The sequence below is a fragment of the Vulpes vulpes genome, chromosome 1 (assembly GCF_048418805.1).
Source record: "Vulpes vulpes isolate BD-2025 chromosome 1, VulVul3, whole genome shotgun sequence".
Taxonomy (NCBI): Eukaryota; Metazoa; Chordata; class Mammalia; order Carnivora; family Canidae; genus Vulpes; species Vulpes vulpes.
In genome coordinates this window covers 116,186,146-116,205,389 of record NC_132780.1, presented here as the reverse complement: position 1 = coordinate 116,205,389, position 19,244 = coordinate 116,186,146, and the positions used below count along the sequence as shown (strand labels likewise).

General features: G+C 35.9%; 1 protein-coding gene across 48 annotated transcripts in view; it reads left to right on the top strand.

Annotated features, from left to right (window-relative positions):
• The window catches only part of ZBTB20 (zinc finger and BTB domain containing 20), a 753,858-nt gene that overhangs the window by 515,076 nt on the left and 219,538 nt on the right, over nucleotides 1–19,244 (top strand). For 27 of the 48 annotated variants that reach the window (XM_072723877.1, XM_072723708.1, XM_072723935.1 and 24 more), the window contains one exon: nucleotides 7,092–7,191. The exons of the other annotated variants lie outside the window; for them this stretch is intronic. The gene's annotated coding sequence lies outside the window, so the exon portion shown is untranslated. The remainder of the gene's footprint in view (nucleotides 1–7,091; nucleotides 7,192–19,244) is intronic. 48 annotated transcript variants of the gene reach the window in all.

Here is a 19,244-nt window from a genome sequence, read left to right as displayed (position 1 = left end):
AAATCAGATAGACTCACAATCTTTCTATCAGGGAAGAATGATTTCTCTAGGTGGTTCATATTTTTCAGGAATTTCTCTCTCTCTCTCTCTCTCTCTCTCTCTCTCTCTCTCTCTCTCTCCTCTCTCGCTCTCTTTCTCTCTCAGAAAAAAAAGAGTCTTAAGCAGGCTCCAGTATGGACATCCAGTGTGGAGCCTGAGGCAGGACTTGATCTCATGACCCTAAGATTATGACCTGAGCCAAAATCAAGAATCTGAAGCTTAACCAACTGAGGCATCCAGGCACTCCAACTTCTCTCTCTTTTTTAAAGTCACTCTTAGTGCCTGGGTGGCTCAATCGGTTAAGCATCTGCCTTTAGCTCAGGTCCTGATCCCAGGGTCCTGGAATCAAGTCCCACATCTGGCGTCCTGCTCAGCCGGAAGTGTGCTTTTCCCTCTGCCCCTCCCCCTACTTGTGCTCTCTCATGCTCTTTCTCTCAAATAAATAAATAAAATCTTAAAAAAAAAAAATGAAGTCACTGTTATTTAGAGGAAAAAACTGCTGGAAGCTACAGGAACTTCTAAATGTGCTTGGCAAATGTGAAAGCAATAGCAGTGCCAACCAAAGTTTTAGTGGACAATTCTTAGGGATCACAAAATGCTATCCTTTGTTACATATGGTCACATATGCAGCCATCACACGATGTTCCAGTTATTTTCTATAACAACTGATTTACTACAAACTTGGAACCGTGGGTACGGCTGCTGAAAAAAAAACGTGCTTGTGAACAAGGGGATCAGAGCATATTGTTCAGTGTTTTGTAAAAAGTTAGAAACTTTTAGTGGAAAAGTTACCACACTTCACCCTCTGCTTGTTGCTTTCAGTACTCAAAGTCAAACCCATTACCATTTTACTTGCACCATTCCCTTCCTACTGTACTAATTTTTTTATTCATCCCCAAAAACATGAAGCCAGTAAATGTTGGTGGTATTTATAAGGGCAGAGGCCCACCGAATGCAATTAGGAAAAAGACATCCTCTATTAGGAAAAAAAAAAAATCTTTAAGCTCTTCCTACTTGCCTAGCACTCATCTAGGAACTGGAAGTACTTAGGTAAATAAGTTTCCATCAGTAAAGAGTGCTCACAGACTAGTGAGAGAAACAGACGGGTAAATAGGCAACTCTGGTGCAAAGAGATATGTATTGGAGTGAAGGTATGTGCAAGGTACTGTATGGATTTGCCTGGGACAATTCTGGCTTAGCCTATGGTCTTGGTATAATTATTCACAGGGCCTCTCACAAAATATGTCCTGGTTTGGACAATACATTATATGGTTACCCTATAAATAGCTATAACCATCAAATCTGCCTGAGGTTGTCTAGCAAGATTTTCCACAGATTAGGACAGAGAATCAAAGAGATTAAGAATGCTTTGCCACACATGTTGTCTACATCCAAATGGAAATGAAAAACTTAGTAGAATGACTGACTCTCATTTCTTCCAGCATTGTCAGAGGAATAGAGTGGGAATTTAACTCTCGTGGGGTGAGGAAGATAGGCAGGACTATCTAAACACACGTATTGGTATATGATATGCACAAGGGGTATCTTTAAGTGAGCCATTAGATTATGGATCCTCTAAAGCTCTCAGCCTTGAAAGGTGGTGTGAGTAAAAGACTAGAAGTCATGGAGGGAATTTTATTTTTTTTTAATTAATTTTTATTGGTGTTCAATTTACCAACATACAGAAAAACACCCAGTGCTCATCCCGTCACCCATTCCCCTCCAACACCCGCCCTCATGGAGGGAATTTTAGAAAGACAACTTTAAGGTTCAACGTAAGGAACCTTATTTGGTGTCAGATTTTGTACAGAAGCATTCCAAGCAGGATTGGTTTGCCAGTGAGGCCAAGAGCCCTATGCCCCTGGTAGTAGCAGCAAAGGCTGAATGAACACTTGTGAGCAAACCCAGGCACTAGGTCAAAACTCAGGCCACTGGTTATTTAGGCTTCTGAACATATTGCTGATCCTATGATTTTACATTATGCATGGGGTCTTTTTGAGTAGCTTTTAAGTAAGAATCCTATGCTTGGGGAAATCCCTATAAGCCAAAAAAAAAAAAAAAAAAGTAGAAATAACATGAAAAACAAACAAACAAAACACAGTTTGTGTGAGCTAAATGCTCGTGACCCCCTCTGAACACACACTAATAGAGAACAGGGAGTGTCAATACAGATCTCACTGAGCTTATTATTTGCCACTCTTACAAGGAAAGCAGCTATTAGACACAAAATATTCAGAAGACACGCCGCCCTCAGAGGCCCCTACCTCTTGGACACATACTCATTTGAAGACCCAGTTGCCACCAAGTCTTGCTTCCCGGTTTGATTTGCATAGCTCTGAGTTACGGACGATTGGGACCTGTGGCAAAGCTATCATTAAAGAGAAACAAAGCAGAAGACTGAACAAAGGATACATTCTGTGCAAAGTTTGAGGTTCACACTGTTTCAGTGATCCTTGTCCTGGTAAGAAAGATGTCCGTCCCTCCCCCACCTAAAAAGAAGAGCGGAGACTGACAAAAGGAGGCTCCCTGGAGGTACCAGGGGAGCAAAGAGTAGGGGAACTAAAGACCGTACACATGAAGAGAGAGAAAGGGGTTGGCATGGACACAGGAGATGCGGCCAAACACCCTGCATTCACAGCAGAGATACGTGATTTCGGTTGGAATCACTTTTCACCTCTTCTCCAGGGTATGCGAGTAGGAGAGGCTGGGGCAAAAGGAATGACATCTTGACGAGGCTCGGCTTTCCCAGGGGCCTAAGAAAGGCAGCAATATAGGTAGAGCCAGAATATTCTCACTGGCCCTTTTATATAAAATCTTGAATATCTGCATTTACAGATTAAAATGTTTTCCAGCACACCAGAGAGAGAAAAGCCTTCTGAAGGTAGTGGAAATGACTTTAGTTCTCCCATCGTTAAGGGTATAAGGGCTCAAGAGTGAGGAAAGCTAGTTTCAAATCTCTGCTACTTTAACAGATTTATGGTAAAGTATTTAAATTTCTCTAAGTTTTAACTTCCACATGTTAAAAAAAAATGGTAATGCATACACCACTGAGCTCACGTAAAGACTGTATTACACATGTAAATTGTGTAACATATGTAGTGTCTGGCAAATAATTATCGACAATAAAATTTTTATTCAGTGAGGACTGTTATCCATTTCCGTAACATTCTCTGGTTACCCATACTAAGCTCTGCCTCATTTTACGTCATTGCTTTCTGTCTAGTCCTTGACATTCCACGCTGTTTCAGCTTTGACCTACTTCCCCAGATACTGTGGTATCTCTCTGCTTCAAAACTTCATGCTTCTGTGTTCTTTAAAAGGTATACCTGCAGTGATATGTAAATTCAGTGCTAACAATGTGCAAATATTTTAAATCATAAAAAAAGAAACATGGCTTCCAGGAAATGCAGTTCTTGTTCTTGAACTCTGAAGGCATTCTTCATCTCTGATAATATTGACCCTGAGCCCAATTCACGTCCAGTGAACAAGGTATTATTATTTTATACCCTCTTCCAAGGGGGTTAAAATGACTCACCAAAACCCACTCCGTGATCTCAGGTGAGGAATCCAATGAATCAATCTCGAAATCTTGATCTAAAATCTGCCAGGGTCTCCATTTAGTGAGAAAAAGTCAGCCTAGGGAGGATGATCCCCAGTAAATTTTATATCATGATATTACTTTTAACCACATGCTTAAACTGTTTTCTGGATTTGAACTGGCCCTCCGATTACCCACAGAATACAGGGAGAAAGCTGCGTAAGTTCCCTTCTTCCACAGTTAAAACAGTCCTTGTCACCAAAACTATCATATGTTAGATCACATGTCAGTGTCTGTGACATCGTCAGGCCTTGGCTTCTCAGGATCCACTCATTACAAGTGAGTTTATGTGCCTTGAAGCATATGGCCTTGATATATGATCCCAGAGCAAAAGAGCAAGGTATTTCAAGCTGGCCACAATTTTATTGACTCTCACAGGCTTGCTTTGTAGTCATTCCAATAAACTAGACGAGAAATTTCTGATGCTCCAAGCTATCCAGTCTGCAGGACTCCATTTCATGATTCAGAGTCCAACTAAACAACTCAAGAGTGCTTTTGTGTGACACTCTGACCACAGGAATAAATAATTGCTTAGTAATTCTCTTTGAGGCAGAAAATTCTAAACATGGAGGAACCATTTCCCCTTAATGGGAGCCAGAAATCCTGTAAGTGCTTGAAATGGCATTCACAAGTCTGAATGGTAAACAGATAAAAACAGGAGCGCACCAGTTGCACAAATGACTTGCTTGTCACAAACTTGTCATTGCAGTAATCTAACATTTCTTTCACAGAGCCCGATGGAAAGGATGGAACAAACAGGCCCTGCTGACGTTTTGGCTCTGCTAAGCCTTCCTCGGAGCTAAAGCATCTGCAGCATCTTCCCATTCTAGATCCTTTATCTGCTGAAGTTAGCTGATACTGTACATGTCAAAGAAATGTTTGACTATTGCATTAACAAGTTGATGACAAGCAAGTTATCCCTGCAAATGAAATACTGCTGCTTTTAGCAGGCTGCCATCTTGACCTTCATCTCCTCCTACAGAAGAACCCCTAACAGAGCAGAGTACTAGGGAGAGGCCAGTATTGTCACCCTAGGCTGTACAGATAAACGAGGACCACTTGGTGGTCCTTAGGTGTAGCGGTGTCAGGGACACACCAGGCAATTCCATTCGGGTTGTGGATAGGATTTCTCTGTAAAATATAAACGTTGCAAACACAGTGCACTGTCCCAAGGATGCTCTTGCTGGGATAAAGGGAGCTGCACAAAAATTCATTTCCTACTGCACCTTCTCCGTTCCCCATACATGGGGGTGGGGGGCACCTGTATAAACTTTGTAAAGTGTTAATAGCTGGGAAAGTTATTGAAAAGTGTATTCCAGCTTCAAGCATGGTTTTTGCCAATTCTTGGAGTTCCTCCCATCAGAAGCCTCTCTCCTAGCCTCCTACTTCTTCAGGATAGCAACTGGAATTATCTAGACCTAGTCAGAACCAGGCTCTTGTCCCTGAAGTCAGGTATGTCCTTCAGCCTCCTCCCGGAAACCTTGGGCAGCCCTAAGACACCACCAGTTCACCTCCAACCTCGGCTGCCAGCAGGGAGTGCTCAGACACTGCACAACTTCCAATTCTTGCCTTGCCGTTGCAGTAGCCCTCCTGCCCTGGGGGACCCCCCTCGGTGTTCTTGAGTGTGCAGAGCGGTGGGCCCCGGCTTAGCAGCTTACAGAGCTGAGCTAGAGCCTGTAACAGGAGCCTGGCCCGTCGTGCCTGGGTACTCGGCTTCTTCTGGGGCTTTGGGCCTATCAGCACTGGAAACAATGGAGTTTTGCCCTCAGACTTTGGCCTTTTCATAAAGCTGAGCTTCTCTTATTCATCAGGGTGTCAGGTGCCCTGTATTTTTTTCTTTTTAGACCCTTGGTTAAAGGTGCATCAATACTGTCTTGTCTGCTTTAAATATTGACGGGAAAAACTTGCATTCTCAGACTTATTTTCTGCTGTTGCCTCAGGTGCTTTCATTTTTAAAAGTCTTGTGTAAAAACGGTTATCATCATTCAGCCATGAGAACCCATATTTCTTGCCAAAGTAGCGACGGGGCTTCCCTTTCTCTGAGATCTGGCAAACGGACCATAGTACTGTCTCCCAGGTGAAATGTTCTACTCCCATCCCAAATATCTCATGCTGCAATCTATACCTCAGCTTTGTTACCTCAGAAGACAGGTGGGAAGGGTATAAGAGAGGGTCCTGTGTTTTCCACAGTTAAGGATATTACCCCTGGAAAAGGAGGTGAAGGTAGTTTGAGGCGGGACACTTGTATTTTCTGTAAAAGAATACATGCAAAGGAACTATTTGAATTTTAAATGGAGTTTTAGTGACTTTTTCTTTCTTTTTAAAGTTCCTAATAGGATTTCTGCAATGATTTTGTGTTTTATTTTTTAATAGAACTTAAATGGCAAAGAAATAATATGCTATTTTTGATTCGGGAAAAAAATAAAACCCTTTTTTTTATGGGAACTCTCTTTTTAAATACACATTAGGGAATAGATAATGGCACCAACGATAAAAAATGTTCTCTTCCTATTCAGAGGGATAGCTGATTAGAGTATGTGTATGTGTTTTTAATATGTATTTACTTACTTATTTGATTGTTTGTCTATTTATTTTAAGAAAGAAAGGAAGAGAGAAAAGACAAATTCTTATGCTAGAGTAATCTCATTAGATTCATAGGATTTTAGGGCTGGAAAAGAACTCAATGATAGGCTATGACTTTGTATCACACTCATGCCTAAGCGATGTGGATACTGAGACCAAAGATGTTGAATACCATAACAAAGTACACAACAAGATTGTGACAGAGCTAGGCCTAAAATTTTCTTTTAAATGAACAGTCTCATTTGAATAATTAGCATTGATATACTTAAGTCTAATAAGGCATTTGTTTTTGGAATAATTGGGGTTGTGTCCTGGCTAAGCCAATTTAGGGATACACATTTGAATAGTTTGGAGATATTTCTTTCTAAGTTGTATTTTATTTGAGTCACGAAAGGAACCATTACAATTTCCACTAATTTTTTTCTCTTATAAGATTTCAAAGAAACACTTTGTCCATTCCCATTTTGGCACCTGAAAACACATATTTTTAAATGGGTCTGTTCCTTTAATAGGTATTCATTTAAGTAGATCATAATCTAACATTCTTGGAGATAAAAAATCTTTTATCAGATTAAAAGAAATCTGGTTTTTATTCCCACTTTTAGCCATGTTTGAGTTGGTCCTTGTTAATTGTCAGTTTCAACAAAACACTGATTAAAGTTAAAAACATCAATGTTTTTGTTTGTTTTGGTTAGTTTAGTTTAGCACAATGGGGAAAATAAAAAATGCATTTACCTTTTTTGCAGCCATGATAATTATATACTCTATTTTTGATTTATGCAAAACTTTATTTTTGAGGGTTTTCTTTTTGTTTCATTTCTCCGTTTTTGCATTTTCCAAACATCTGTACCGTGGCTGGTGGCGAGAGTAGCAGTGGCTGGCACTTTTCCTCCACGCTTTGAGAGAAAGAGAATTGGCTGGAATAAAACCTTGCTTTCCATATGGTCGACTTGAAATACAGCATTGAAAAGGTATCGTCTCTTTTTTCTTTTCTGAAACCAGAGGTTCAATGCACCAGCAAATAGCAATGTTGATGCCAAACCACCTGTTGATTCATATCAGAAAAGTCCTTGGCAAGGCACCCTCCCACACTTCGTCCGTTGAAAACCCGACTAGATGATCTTTGTGCCTTGGTAGCATCATATCAACAACATACGCTGCTGGTCATTCACTTAAGAAAGCCTAGATTCTACACATAGTCGGGAGATTAATTGAAAATTTTGCTTTTGCTTGGACACTTTTTAAGTATGTTTGGCTATGATGTGCTTGCTGATTCCTTGCTGGATCTATTGTCAGAAACAGTGAAAAGGTGACACTAGTGCTTTCTTTCACCTTGATTAATTCTAATTAGGAAAAGCAGAGGTCTTTGTCTTATCAATTATTTTAAAGTCAAATACTTCAAGCACATCAAAATATCAAGAATAATGTGAACACACAAGAACCCACACCCAAATTAAACAAATACTTGGCACACTTATTCCTAAACCTGTTTTTTTGTCTTTTATTATTCTAATCTATGTACAGTGATGTACACAAATTAAGTGTCTATAGCTTGATGAGCTTTTATGTAAGTATATATATCCATGTGACAATGCACAATCCAAAATACAAAACATTTACAGTACCTAAAAAAAGTCCCTTGTGCCCTCTTGTGTGTGATACTCTCCAAAGCTTTAACAAAAAATAAAAACGAGCAAAACTATTCTGACTTCCACCATTATGAATTAGTTTTACATAAGCCATAAGCCATAGTATAGGTTTATATAAAATATATATTATACTGTAGGTATCACTAAAATTTATTTGTTGAGTCTTTCATTGTTAGATGTTATTTCTAGTATTTCCCAATCACAACTAATACTACAGTTAACATCTTTATACATATTTTTACAGAGAGGAGGAATTGCCTAACTATAAGAAACATGAATTTTCAATTTCACTAGGAATGTAAAATTTCTCTCCAAAGTGGTAGTAGTAATTTATATTCTCATTAGCCATCTGTGAAAACTTCTCCGTGTACTTCACAACATTTGAGATGGCTAGACTTTTAAATTTTTTGCCAATTTGATAGTTATTAAATAATATCTCATTTAAGAATTGCTTTACTTATAAGCCATTGGGATTTCCTTGTGTGTGTTGTCTGTTTGCATCTTTACCCATCTTTCTGTTAGGTTATTTGTTTGGGTATTGTTATTTGGACCAGGTTAGGTTTTGGTTTTGGTTTTGGTTATTGTTGTAGGATTTTGGATTCTCGTCCTTTGAGCAATAGAAATTACAAGCTTATTTTCCTCATCTGTGTCTGTAATAGCTTATTTTTTAAACTTTCTAATTTTAATGCAGTTATTAATATTTTAACCTTTATAGTTTATGCTAGGACTCCTGACTGGCTTAGTCAGTGAAGCATGCAACTCTTTTGATCTCAGGGTAGTGAGTTCAAACCCCATGATGTGTATGTCACTTAAGAAATCCTTCCATATGACAACCTTCCTTTATTTTTTTCCTAACAGTTTAAAAGTTTGGCCTTTTATGTTTCGATCTCTAAGTTTCTTAGCATTTACTTTTGTATGTGATATCTTACATGTACCCTATTTTATTCTTTTTCCATGGATAACCCAATTATCCCAGCACCATTTAATAAGTTAGCCATCCTTAGCCACTAATTTATAATGTCATCTCTTGCCTACATTAAATCTCTTTTTAGAATCCTTGTGTCAACCAGTAAACTATTTCTCTATTCTTGTGCTAACATGACAGTGCCTTAATTATCATAGGTTTTTTTTTTTAATTTTTTTTTAGTTTTTATTTATTTATGATAGTCACACAGAGAGAGAGAGAGGCAGAGACACAGGCAGAGGGAGAAGCAGGCTCCATGCACCGGGAGCCTGACATGGGATTCGATCCCGGGTCTCCAGGATCGCGCCCTGGGCCAAAGGCAGGCGCCAAACCGCTGCGCCACCCAGGGATCCCTAATTATCATAGTTTTATAATATTCTTGCTATCTGGTAAGGCAAATCTCTCTACATTGTTCTTTAAAATTCTCTTGGCTCCTCTTGGCCTTTTGCTATTCAATATAAATTTTAGGATTAGTTGGTCAAGTTTTGCAAAACCTTGGCTGAATTTTATTTGTAACACTAACTTTAGAGAACAACCTGGGGGAGAATTAACATTTTTATAATATTGTGTCTTTCTACCTATTAACAGACCATATTCCTCTACTAAGTCAGATCTTCCTTCATGTTCTTTAATAATATTTTATAAGTTTTACTGTAAAGGTCTTGCTAGAACCAATTACGTCAGATTTCTTCTCATATTACTTAGATTTTTCTTCTATTATGTATAGTCTGTTTTCCATTTCATTGTTTATTGGTCATTATTGGCATATATTCAGCAACTTTGCTGAACTCTCTTATTAGTTCTAATAACTAAACTTAAAATTCTCTTAGATTTTTTACATAGGCATCTATATCATCAGTAAATAATGACAGCTTTTCTCTTAAATTCTAATTCTTAAGTGTTCAATTTCTTTTTCCTGTCTTATTATGTGACTAAGACCTCAATATAGTGTTGAATAAAAGCAATGATATTATGAATATGTGTTCTGTTTCTTACTTTAATGGTAATTTGGGGAATGTGATATTTGCTTAGGATTTTGATAAATCAAAATTATTGTGTTAAGGAAGTTTCCACCATCTATTTACAGTTCGCCATGCATTTTTTTTTTAAATTTTTTTATTTATTTACTTATGATAGTCATAGAGAGAGAGATAGAGAGGCAGAGACACAGGCAGAGGGAGAAGCAGGCTCCATGCACCGGGAGCCCGACGTGGGATTCGATCCTGGGTCTCCAGGATCGCGCCCTGGGCCAAAGGCAGGCGCTAAACCGCTGCGCCACCCAGGGATCCCCTCGCCATGCATTTTTAATCAGGAATACTAGTCAAATTTTATCTAATGCCTTTTCTGCATCAATACTATGATAAAATTACCCCTTCACATGTTGATATTTTATATGCTATTAATACATTTCCTGATATTAAACATTTCTTATATTCCTGGAAAAAAACTCAACTGGTCCTGGTGTATTTTTTTAATCCACTGTTGAGTTTAATTTGCTGATATTTTATGTAATATGTTTGTACAGGGAGATCAGTCTTTAATTTACCTTTCTTAAACTGTTATTGTAGAGTTTTGGTGTCATGGTGATATTAGCCTCATAAAATAAGTTGAGCAACATTCATTTCTTTCTTTCTTTTTTTCCTATTTCTGAAATAGTAGTCATATTAATAGGGATTACCTATTCTGAAAATTTTCTTAAACTTGCCTGAAAAATCATCTGGACCTAGTATTTTCTGTCCAAAGTGGGTAGGTAGAGTAGGGTGGACTTCTGATTATCAGTTCAATTTCTACCATGGTTATTGGTTTATTCTAGTGTTCTATTTCATCTTAAGTGAATTTTTTTTAAAGATTGTATTTATTCATGAGAGACACAGAGAGAGAGGCAGAGACGTAGGCAAAGGGAGAAACAAGTGCCACCCAGGTGCCCCCTTAAGTCAATTTTAGTAAGTTTTTTTAGAAAAATATGCAATTAACAGTTAATCTACAATTTCAAACTTATTTGCATAAAATTATTCAGAATGGTCTTATGATTTTTAACTTTATCTTTAATGTCCCCCTCTTATTCCTAATATGATTTATCTGAGCCTTTTTATTGCTCATGTTAGAAATTTTTCTGTTTAATTTACTTTTTTTAAACCTGTCTTTTGATTTAATCTACTTTATTGTGTCTTTGTATTCTATATCATTATTTTGTGCTTTTATCAACATTATTTTCTTCAGTCTACTTTCTTATAGTTTAGACCATTTTCTTTTAGATTCCTGAGTTCAAATATTACTCATTTAATTTCACTGCTTTTTCTTATTTTAAAAGATAAACTTTAGTCTCTAAATTTTCTTCCAAGTTTTTCATTAGCTGCATAACTTGGTTTTGATATGTAGTTTGTTCAATTTTAAATATTTTGTAATGTCTGCTTGATTTATTTTTAGCCCTTGAGTTACTTAAAAGTGTAGTTTTTACTTTCTATACATAAAGTTACTCTACTGATTCAGAATTTAATTGCATTAGAATGAGAGGATATATTTTATATGGATTCAATTAAAAGTTGTTTTTAATTTTTTTTGTGACCTGGGACATGGATTTTACTGCTGACTTGAAAACTCTAGGTGGCTTATCTATTTATTCAGTGCTCATATTAAAATTTTTATATGTATGCCGAACTATATATTTTTCTAATAAAAAATAAAATCCACTTTTTAGTATTTCTGACTTTCTCCTTAATGTAAAAAACGCTGCCTTGCATGTTTTATCTACTTACTGATTATCAACCTGTTATAGTTATTAAATGGAATTTGTTTTACCTATTTGTTTTAAGCATATGCAAAAGTGGTTATCATTGATTTTTATAGTTAATACCTAATTATATTTACTCATATATTTTAGCTATTGCTGTGTCCACCATTATTATTGGATGATACGGCTTCCTTTCTGGGTTCATTTTTCTTCTTGTTGAATTACATCTTTCAGTAATTCTTTTGAGAGAGCCCTGGGGAGTATACTCTTTTTATATATCTAAAAATGTTTTTATTTTATCTTTTGTATTAAATAGCAGCTTATCTATTTTTGTTCAGCAGTTGAGGATATTACTCAATTAATCTTACACAATTATTTTTCGACTATCATTACTTAAGAGAAATCTGCTATCAGTCTAGTTTTCATCTCTTTGTAGGTGGACTGCTTTTTCCCTCTGGTGACTTTTAAAAAGTTTTTCTATATTCTTGATGTCTTATAGTTTCTCTAAAATGTAGCTAGATATGGATTTATTTTGAGTTATCAGTCATGAACTCAGGGTATACTTTCTAATCTCGGGACTCTAGTGTTAGAAAATTCTCAGTTATTATCTTTTCCTTTATTGTTTCTTTGTTATTACATCCATTTTCTATAGGGATTCTTATAAGATATATCCTGGTGTTTCCTAGTCAATTTACATATCTCAATTGCTCTTTCATTTTCTAAAACTATATTTTACTTTCCGTGATTTTTTTTTCTGAATGCGTTTCTTATTACCTACCAACTCACTAATGCTCTTCTTGAAATTGCCAAATCTTATTCTTTGCCCAATCTTAAATTATCCCATCTATTGCATTTTTAATATCAATGAACATATTTTTCATTTTTAAGATCTCTGATTGGTTCTTTATTCACCTATCTTTATCTCACCACTCTGATTTTATTTAATAATTTATTACTCTCTTATAAGTATGATTTTTTTTTGTCTCCGAGCGTTATAAACATATTCATGTTGAGGTCATTGTCAGACAATTCTATAATATCAAATTCACTTGTAGTGAATGTTCTAATTATTAATGCTGTTTGTTTTTCTTATCATTAGATTTCTTGCTATGTTTTAGATTTTTTTTTTTTTTTTGCAGGTTAATGTGGATTATAAGTCTTTTTTTTTTTGTTTGTTTGTTTGTTTTACTTGTATCTTGGTTCTTTTTTCCTCTTTTTTTTCTTTGTTCATATATCCCTGACTAGTGATTTTGCAATTGCCTCTGTCGGGATTCCTGGGTACCTAGTCCCAATCCAAATGTTGTAGCTTTCAGCTTTTTCTCTTTAAGGATATTTGATGATGTGTCTCTATCTTTCCACCTCTTAGTGCCTGCAGCTCTGTATAAGCTATTGCCCTGGAAAGCAGTTGGCCAAATTTTTTGCAGCCTTTTGCTGAACTAGTGAGCTAGTCTCAGGCCCACCATTTCATATGGAGCCTTTTGGCCTCATTACTCCAAGAGTTAGACTCCCAGATACCTCTGTGTGCTTCTGGATCCAGATCTGAGCAGGCTTATGGCTTTAGCCCCCTTTGCTGCCTTTAGTTTCTTTATAAAAATGATCACTTTATTTTTAAATTTTATTCTCTTAAGAGAAATCTGCTAGTAAATATGTGTTGAGTATGAAATGAATGTACCTGTTTTGTGTATACACACATGCATACAGAGAAAGAAAATGTAGCTGAAATGTCATTAGAGTCTCCCTCTACTGCTAGATAACCCACCTATTCATTTAAACTTTGGATTTTATAAACTGTTGGGCCAACATATAATTTAATAAGGACTCTTTCATTCAATTCTTTTGTGAGGCAAACATACTTTGTGAACCAACCCTTTGCAATTAGTGTGCCTCTGTCCCACTCATAGCTAGTTCCACCTTAGCCACTTCTATCCTATCTTCCCCTTACAAATAATAAAATATATCTGGCCACTCCATTCTCATATCAGCAACTACCATTAAGTCTTCATTTGCCAAATACTGTGTGATTCTTGAATATGAAATCGTGATGAAATATCAATAATTGTATCATATTCAATTGCTAATAGCTTGTGTTCTTCCAGAATTCTTCATGTTGTTTACTCTTTAAATAGAAGCATTTTGAAGTACTTCTTATTGCTTTATTTTTTAAAGATGATCCTTAAAATCCCCAATTATAGTCAAAGAATTCTTTATAGAAGTTGCTAGGAAAATTGAATTTTCCTTTGAATACCATTAGATATTAACAAGAAACTTAATGATGATCTGTAACATGCTAAAAAAAATATGATGCTTCTATTGTAGATTAAATAAAACAATGTAGATTAACAAGAAAAAAGCAAACTAGTATAAAGTGGGTCATTGCTGATGTGCAAATTTTATGGAAATTTTAATGGCACATTTGATCAATTTATAAGAAGTGCATATTTGTGTTTATAAGAACACTCCTATATGGCATGATTTTAACAATCTTTCAGATGTAATAACGGATTGAAATTAAACTGTCTTCCTAGCTGTTTCTATTCTTTAAATTGTAAAAATGACTTTTATTATTCTCTATTTAAAAGTCACTGAACTGGAAATCAAGAGACTTGGTTTCTGGTCCCAGTTATGTCATTTTACTAGCTCTATTCTCTTGAGTAAGTTATTGAACTCTTTGAGTCAGTTTTTTTTAATTTATTTATAAATATAAAGAGTTGGGCTTAATACTCTGTAAAGCCCCTTCCAATTTTTGTATATAGCATTCAGCATTGTATCTGTCTGTATCTGTTTTATATAAATACCCACATACAAAAACTTCACTGTGTATAGGTTCCATACATCGTGTATAGGTTCCATACATCAATAGCCTGTGTTATTCTAGAGAATTCATAAGGAAGTATCCAAGAATAAGATTAATTATCGCCTGAATAAGGCATTGAATTTATCTGATAGATAAATAACTGGGAGCTACAATAGGTTCTTGATCAAGATAAAAGCAGTATGATATTTTCAAAAGTAATATTAGGCTGCAGTATATCAAATGGATCAGAATGGAAGAAATCTGGGATACAAACAGACCGAATAAGGCCATGGTTCAGGATGAGATAAAGGGGTCCCAGAATGTAGTGATAACATCAGATAGAGTGGAAGCAAAAGATATGAAGTTACTGAGATAAATATTTGTTTAAAAAAATCTAAGAAGATTATGAAAAGAAAAATCATAAAAGAAGAAATACAAATACCTAATGAACATATGAAAGAGTATTATAACTTGCTAGCACTTCAAGGCATTGTTTATAAAATAATAATTCTCAAAGCTAGTAAGTGTGCAGTTAAACTGGCACACATACAGTGATGGTGGAGCTATGTATTGACATAAAAGTCTACAAAGTAAAATGGCTTTATATTATCAAGAACCTTTCTTTAAAAATATATCTTTTGGGGGCACCTGGGTGGCTCAGTGGTTGAGCATCTGCTTTTGGCTCAGGTTGTGATCCTGGGGTCCTGGGATTGAGTCCTGCATTGGGCTCCCCATGAGGAGTCTGCTTCTCCCTCTGCTTATGTCTCTGCCTCTCTCTCTGTATCTCACAAATAAACAAATTATATGCATATATACACACACACCTTTATATGTATATATATCACTTATATATATCTTTTGACTTAGTTTTACTTCTAGGAATCTGTTGGGAATAGAAACTCTACACCAAGATATATGTATAAAGATGTTCATCACAAAAGTGGAAGAAGAGAAAAACAATCCTAAATATTTAATTGAAATTATTACACAAATTATGGGACATTCATAGATATCATTGCATATATAGCTATTGAAGATATTTTTAAAAATTCTTTTACTAGAATTTTTAAGTGAAGCAATGTGACAGAAATACCTGATCCAGAAGAAACTTGTACACCTAACATGATCCTAAATTTTAAAAAGTACATGGAAGTATATGGTTATAATCGAAGGAAATACATTAAAATGTGAACATCTATATGGTAGATTTTTTTTTAAGATTTTATTTATTTATTCATGAGATACACAGAGAGAGAGGCAGAGACAGAGGCAGAGAGAGAAGCAGGCTCCATGCAGGGAGCCTGATGTGGGACTCAGTCCTGGATCTCCAGGATCACGCCCTGGGCTGAAGGCAGACGCTCAACCTCTGAGCCACCTAGGCATCCCTCTATATGGTAGCATTAAGTGATATTTTATTTCTTCTTTTCTTCAACTTTCTAAATGTTCAACAAATACTATACTAATTAGAAAAATTAAAAATTTAAGCAAACAGCAAATAATTTAAATAAAATTCACTCCAAATTTGATGATAATTCAAGAGATGAATACATGTTTACTATTTATCACCCCTTAATGGAGTTAAAATGTTTTGCTTTTCCAATTTATTAAGCTTTTGAAATATCTGTGATACAGATTTTTGGAATCATATCATACTGAATATAATATGGCTTGTATTTTCTGAATCTGATCACGTTGTTTCTATTCTATTGCCCAGTACTTCTCAGAGTCAGGTTTTTTTTGTTTTGTTTTTTGGTTTTTTTTTTTATTCTTGTGCATTTGTCTCAGTTATCAGCTTGTGCTCTGACATTCTAGAACCTCATTTTCTTTAGTCCATCAGTCAGTTATGACATTAATACACTCAAAGCACATGTACATGTATATGAGATTATCATAAGGGAAGAAATCTAGATCACTCTTTATATTTTCAATTGTTTTTAACTTCCAAATTTCTCATCCTGTAAAAATTTCATAATCTAATCATAATAGCATTTTGAGTAATTGAAACACGAAAATGAAGTAATGGGCACAGCCAATATGTCAGTATAAAGTCATTTTTATTGGTAGAATAAACTACTACTGATAAAATTTATCAGGCACCCATCTCAGGAATAGAATTTTGGCTACTCTGTGTAAAGAATGAATAAACATAACAACCTACTTGGCCCTATACACAGGACTTAGCCAAAAAAGATACCCAGTTAGATGCCAGAAAGAATGAACCAGACAAAGTTTTATTGGCTCAAAATATACAAGTAACTTAGTCCACCCCTTTTCTAACAAAACTGTATAAGTAAAAATGTAATCTTTAAAATCTAAATTCCTTACACTAGCCAATGGCAAAGTACAGGAGTAACTAAATGTTCTCAGACCTCACCCTCTTTCTTTCTGCCAAGAGAATGAACCACTCTCTCTCCAGCTCAGGCCTCCACTAACTACAGGTTAACCCCGAACTACTTATACACAGCTCATCTTTTTTTCAGAAGTGTAATTCCAGTGAAGGTAGAAGTTAGGTACTATTTATCTTTGTCACCTCAGATTCTGGCAAAGCAATGATTGTTGTATGAACTAATGAAAGATACCAGCTACTCTTTAGATGATTTTAGTATCTACAAAGATAAATGAAGGAAAAGTTAACTTGGCTTCAAATGTTTGCATCCTATGTATTCTTCTGTAACCAGTCTCACTAGCATTTAGGCAAGCTCCTTCACAATGATACTATCACCAAATTATGAACATCCTTGAGAGTAAACATCTTTCAAGAGCATATTTGTCACGGAGCCTGGTTAAGCGATCAGTAAAGGGACTAACTTGATTTCGGCTCAGGTCATGATCTCAGGGTCCTGGGATCCAGCCCCATGTCAGGCCCCAAGCTCAGCGGGGAGTCTCCTTAAGGATTTCTCTCCCTCTACTTCTGCCCCTATTCCCTTTCTCTCTCTCTCTCTCCCTCCCTCTCTCTCTCTCTCCCTCCCTCTCTCTCTCTCTCTCTCTCTCTCTCTCTCTCAAACTCTCTCTCTCTCTTTCTAATAAAATAAGCAAATCTTGCCTGGCTAAGACTTTGGACTATTATTACTAGAATTAATTCCTCACAGGACAGCTGGTTGTACTTGCACAAGTTTCTTGACACCTGGGACAGAGGGTAGGTATACCAGCTTGGCTCACATTGGATATAGAATCAGAGAGCTGAAGCACATATGCCAGTGCTTTTCAGGCTTTAATAGCATAAGAATTACTTGGGAAGCTCATTTAAAAGGTAGATCTTTGAGTTTCACCTCAAGACATACTAATTTAGTTGATTTGCTCTGTGATGTGACCCTAATATATGGTTTTTTACGTTCTTCTCAGGTGATTCTGGTGTAGCTGGTCCCAGACCAAACTCTAGGTAACCCTGGCACCATGACTCTATCCCAGCCTCAGTTGCGTATCACCTCCAGCCCCATGGCATCATTCCCCAGGACTTACCCTGCTGAATACTTCTGTGGTTTTGCTGCCCCCACTCCTTCATCCTACCCCATTAAAAGCAGAGAGGAGAATAGGGAAGACGTCAATAAGGAAAACTTGAGTAGCTGCAGTAAATTGTTATTTTGTATTAGTTGGACTAATGGTCTTTTGCATTAGTCCAAAAGTGAGCTGACTTGACAGGTAAGCTTGAACAATAGTTTTCCTCCAATAATTGTAGAATGATTGGCTATGAAGTTTACCTCCTGAGGTTTTTTTTTTTTTTTTTTTTTTTTTTTGGAACTGCTATCTATAGAACTTAGATGAATAAGCACAATTGAAGTGCAAAGTGTTAAATGCATGCTTCGATTTAGTCAATGCATTTGCACATTGAAGTAATTAAGATGTATTTAAAAGCATTCTGCCTGCAATACTTTGTTCTCCATTTCCTACAAATCAAATTAGTGAGGGTAGATTTGATTTTGACATCATTTTGAAAATATTTTCTTTTTCTTTTTAAAATTTTCTCAGTATTACATTTTTACAAAGTTCAAAACACAACCAACTGTGACTAAATTCATAAAAACAAAACAAAAAGTCCAAAGTGCAAGAAAATGAAAAACAGCACAGAGTAATATGCAGTAGAACAACATAAATCGTACCTCACAAATATAGTTGTAATAATACACCTTATCCATGTCTGATCAATTAATAACAAATACATATTCAAAGAGCAAATAGCTCATTCTTCTCCTTTGATAGAGAGCCCCAAATTTAATTATTCATCTCAGTCCAAATAAATATGAAAAGGTAGCCAGACCTTCTTACAAAAAACCATCTTCTATTTTCATTGTAGTATATGTAATGCAATGAATGAATATGAAGAAAGAATATAAAGGGTGTTTTCCTTGTTTGCTAACAAAGCATTCAAGCAAGATTATTTGTTTTTTAAATAAAGTTAGACTTGGTAGAACCAAGAAATGTTTATGGCGGTATTTGCACAAAGACAGACTGGAGTTTAAATCCCAACTCTGCATACTGTCTGTATGGTCTTTGACAAGTTATTTCACCTCCCATGAGCCTCAGTTTTCACATCTGTAAAGTGAGAGTAATAATGTCTACATTACATAATTGCTTTCTTAACATTAAATGATGTATTGGAAGTGCCTGGAATTTAATATGTACCCAACAAATGGCAGTTATTATTGTTAATTCAGGAAAGAAAATTTGAAGGGATAAGATCCCTACATCCGCTGAGGAAAAAAGACTAAACAAAAATATTCTGTGGTCTCACTTTCTCAGGGGTTATTTACAGGATTCTCAGATTTTATCCCAGAATTTTACCTACAGAAGAGATAGTTTTACCTTTATAATTTTCTTGCCACCCAAATTGTTGTCCTTAATGTAAATCAGTGACCTCAAAACACATGTTGAGAAATACCATTTATACT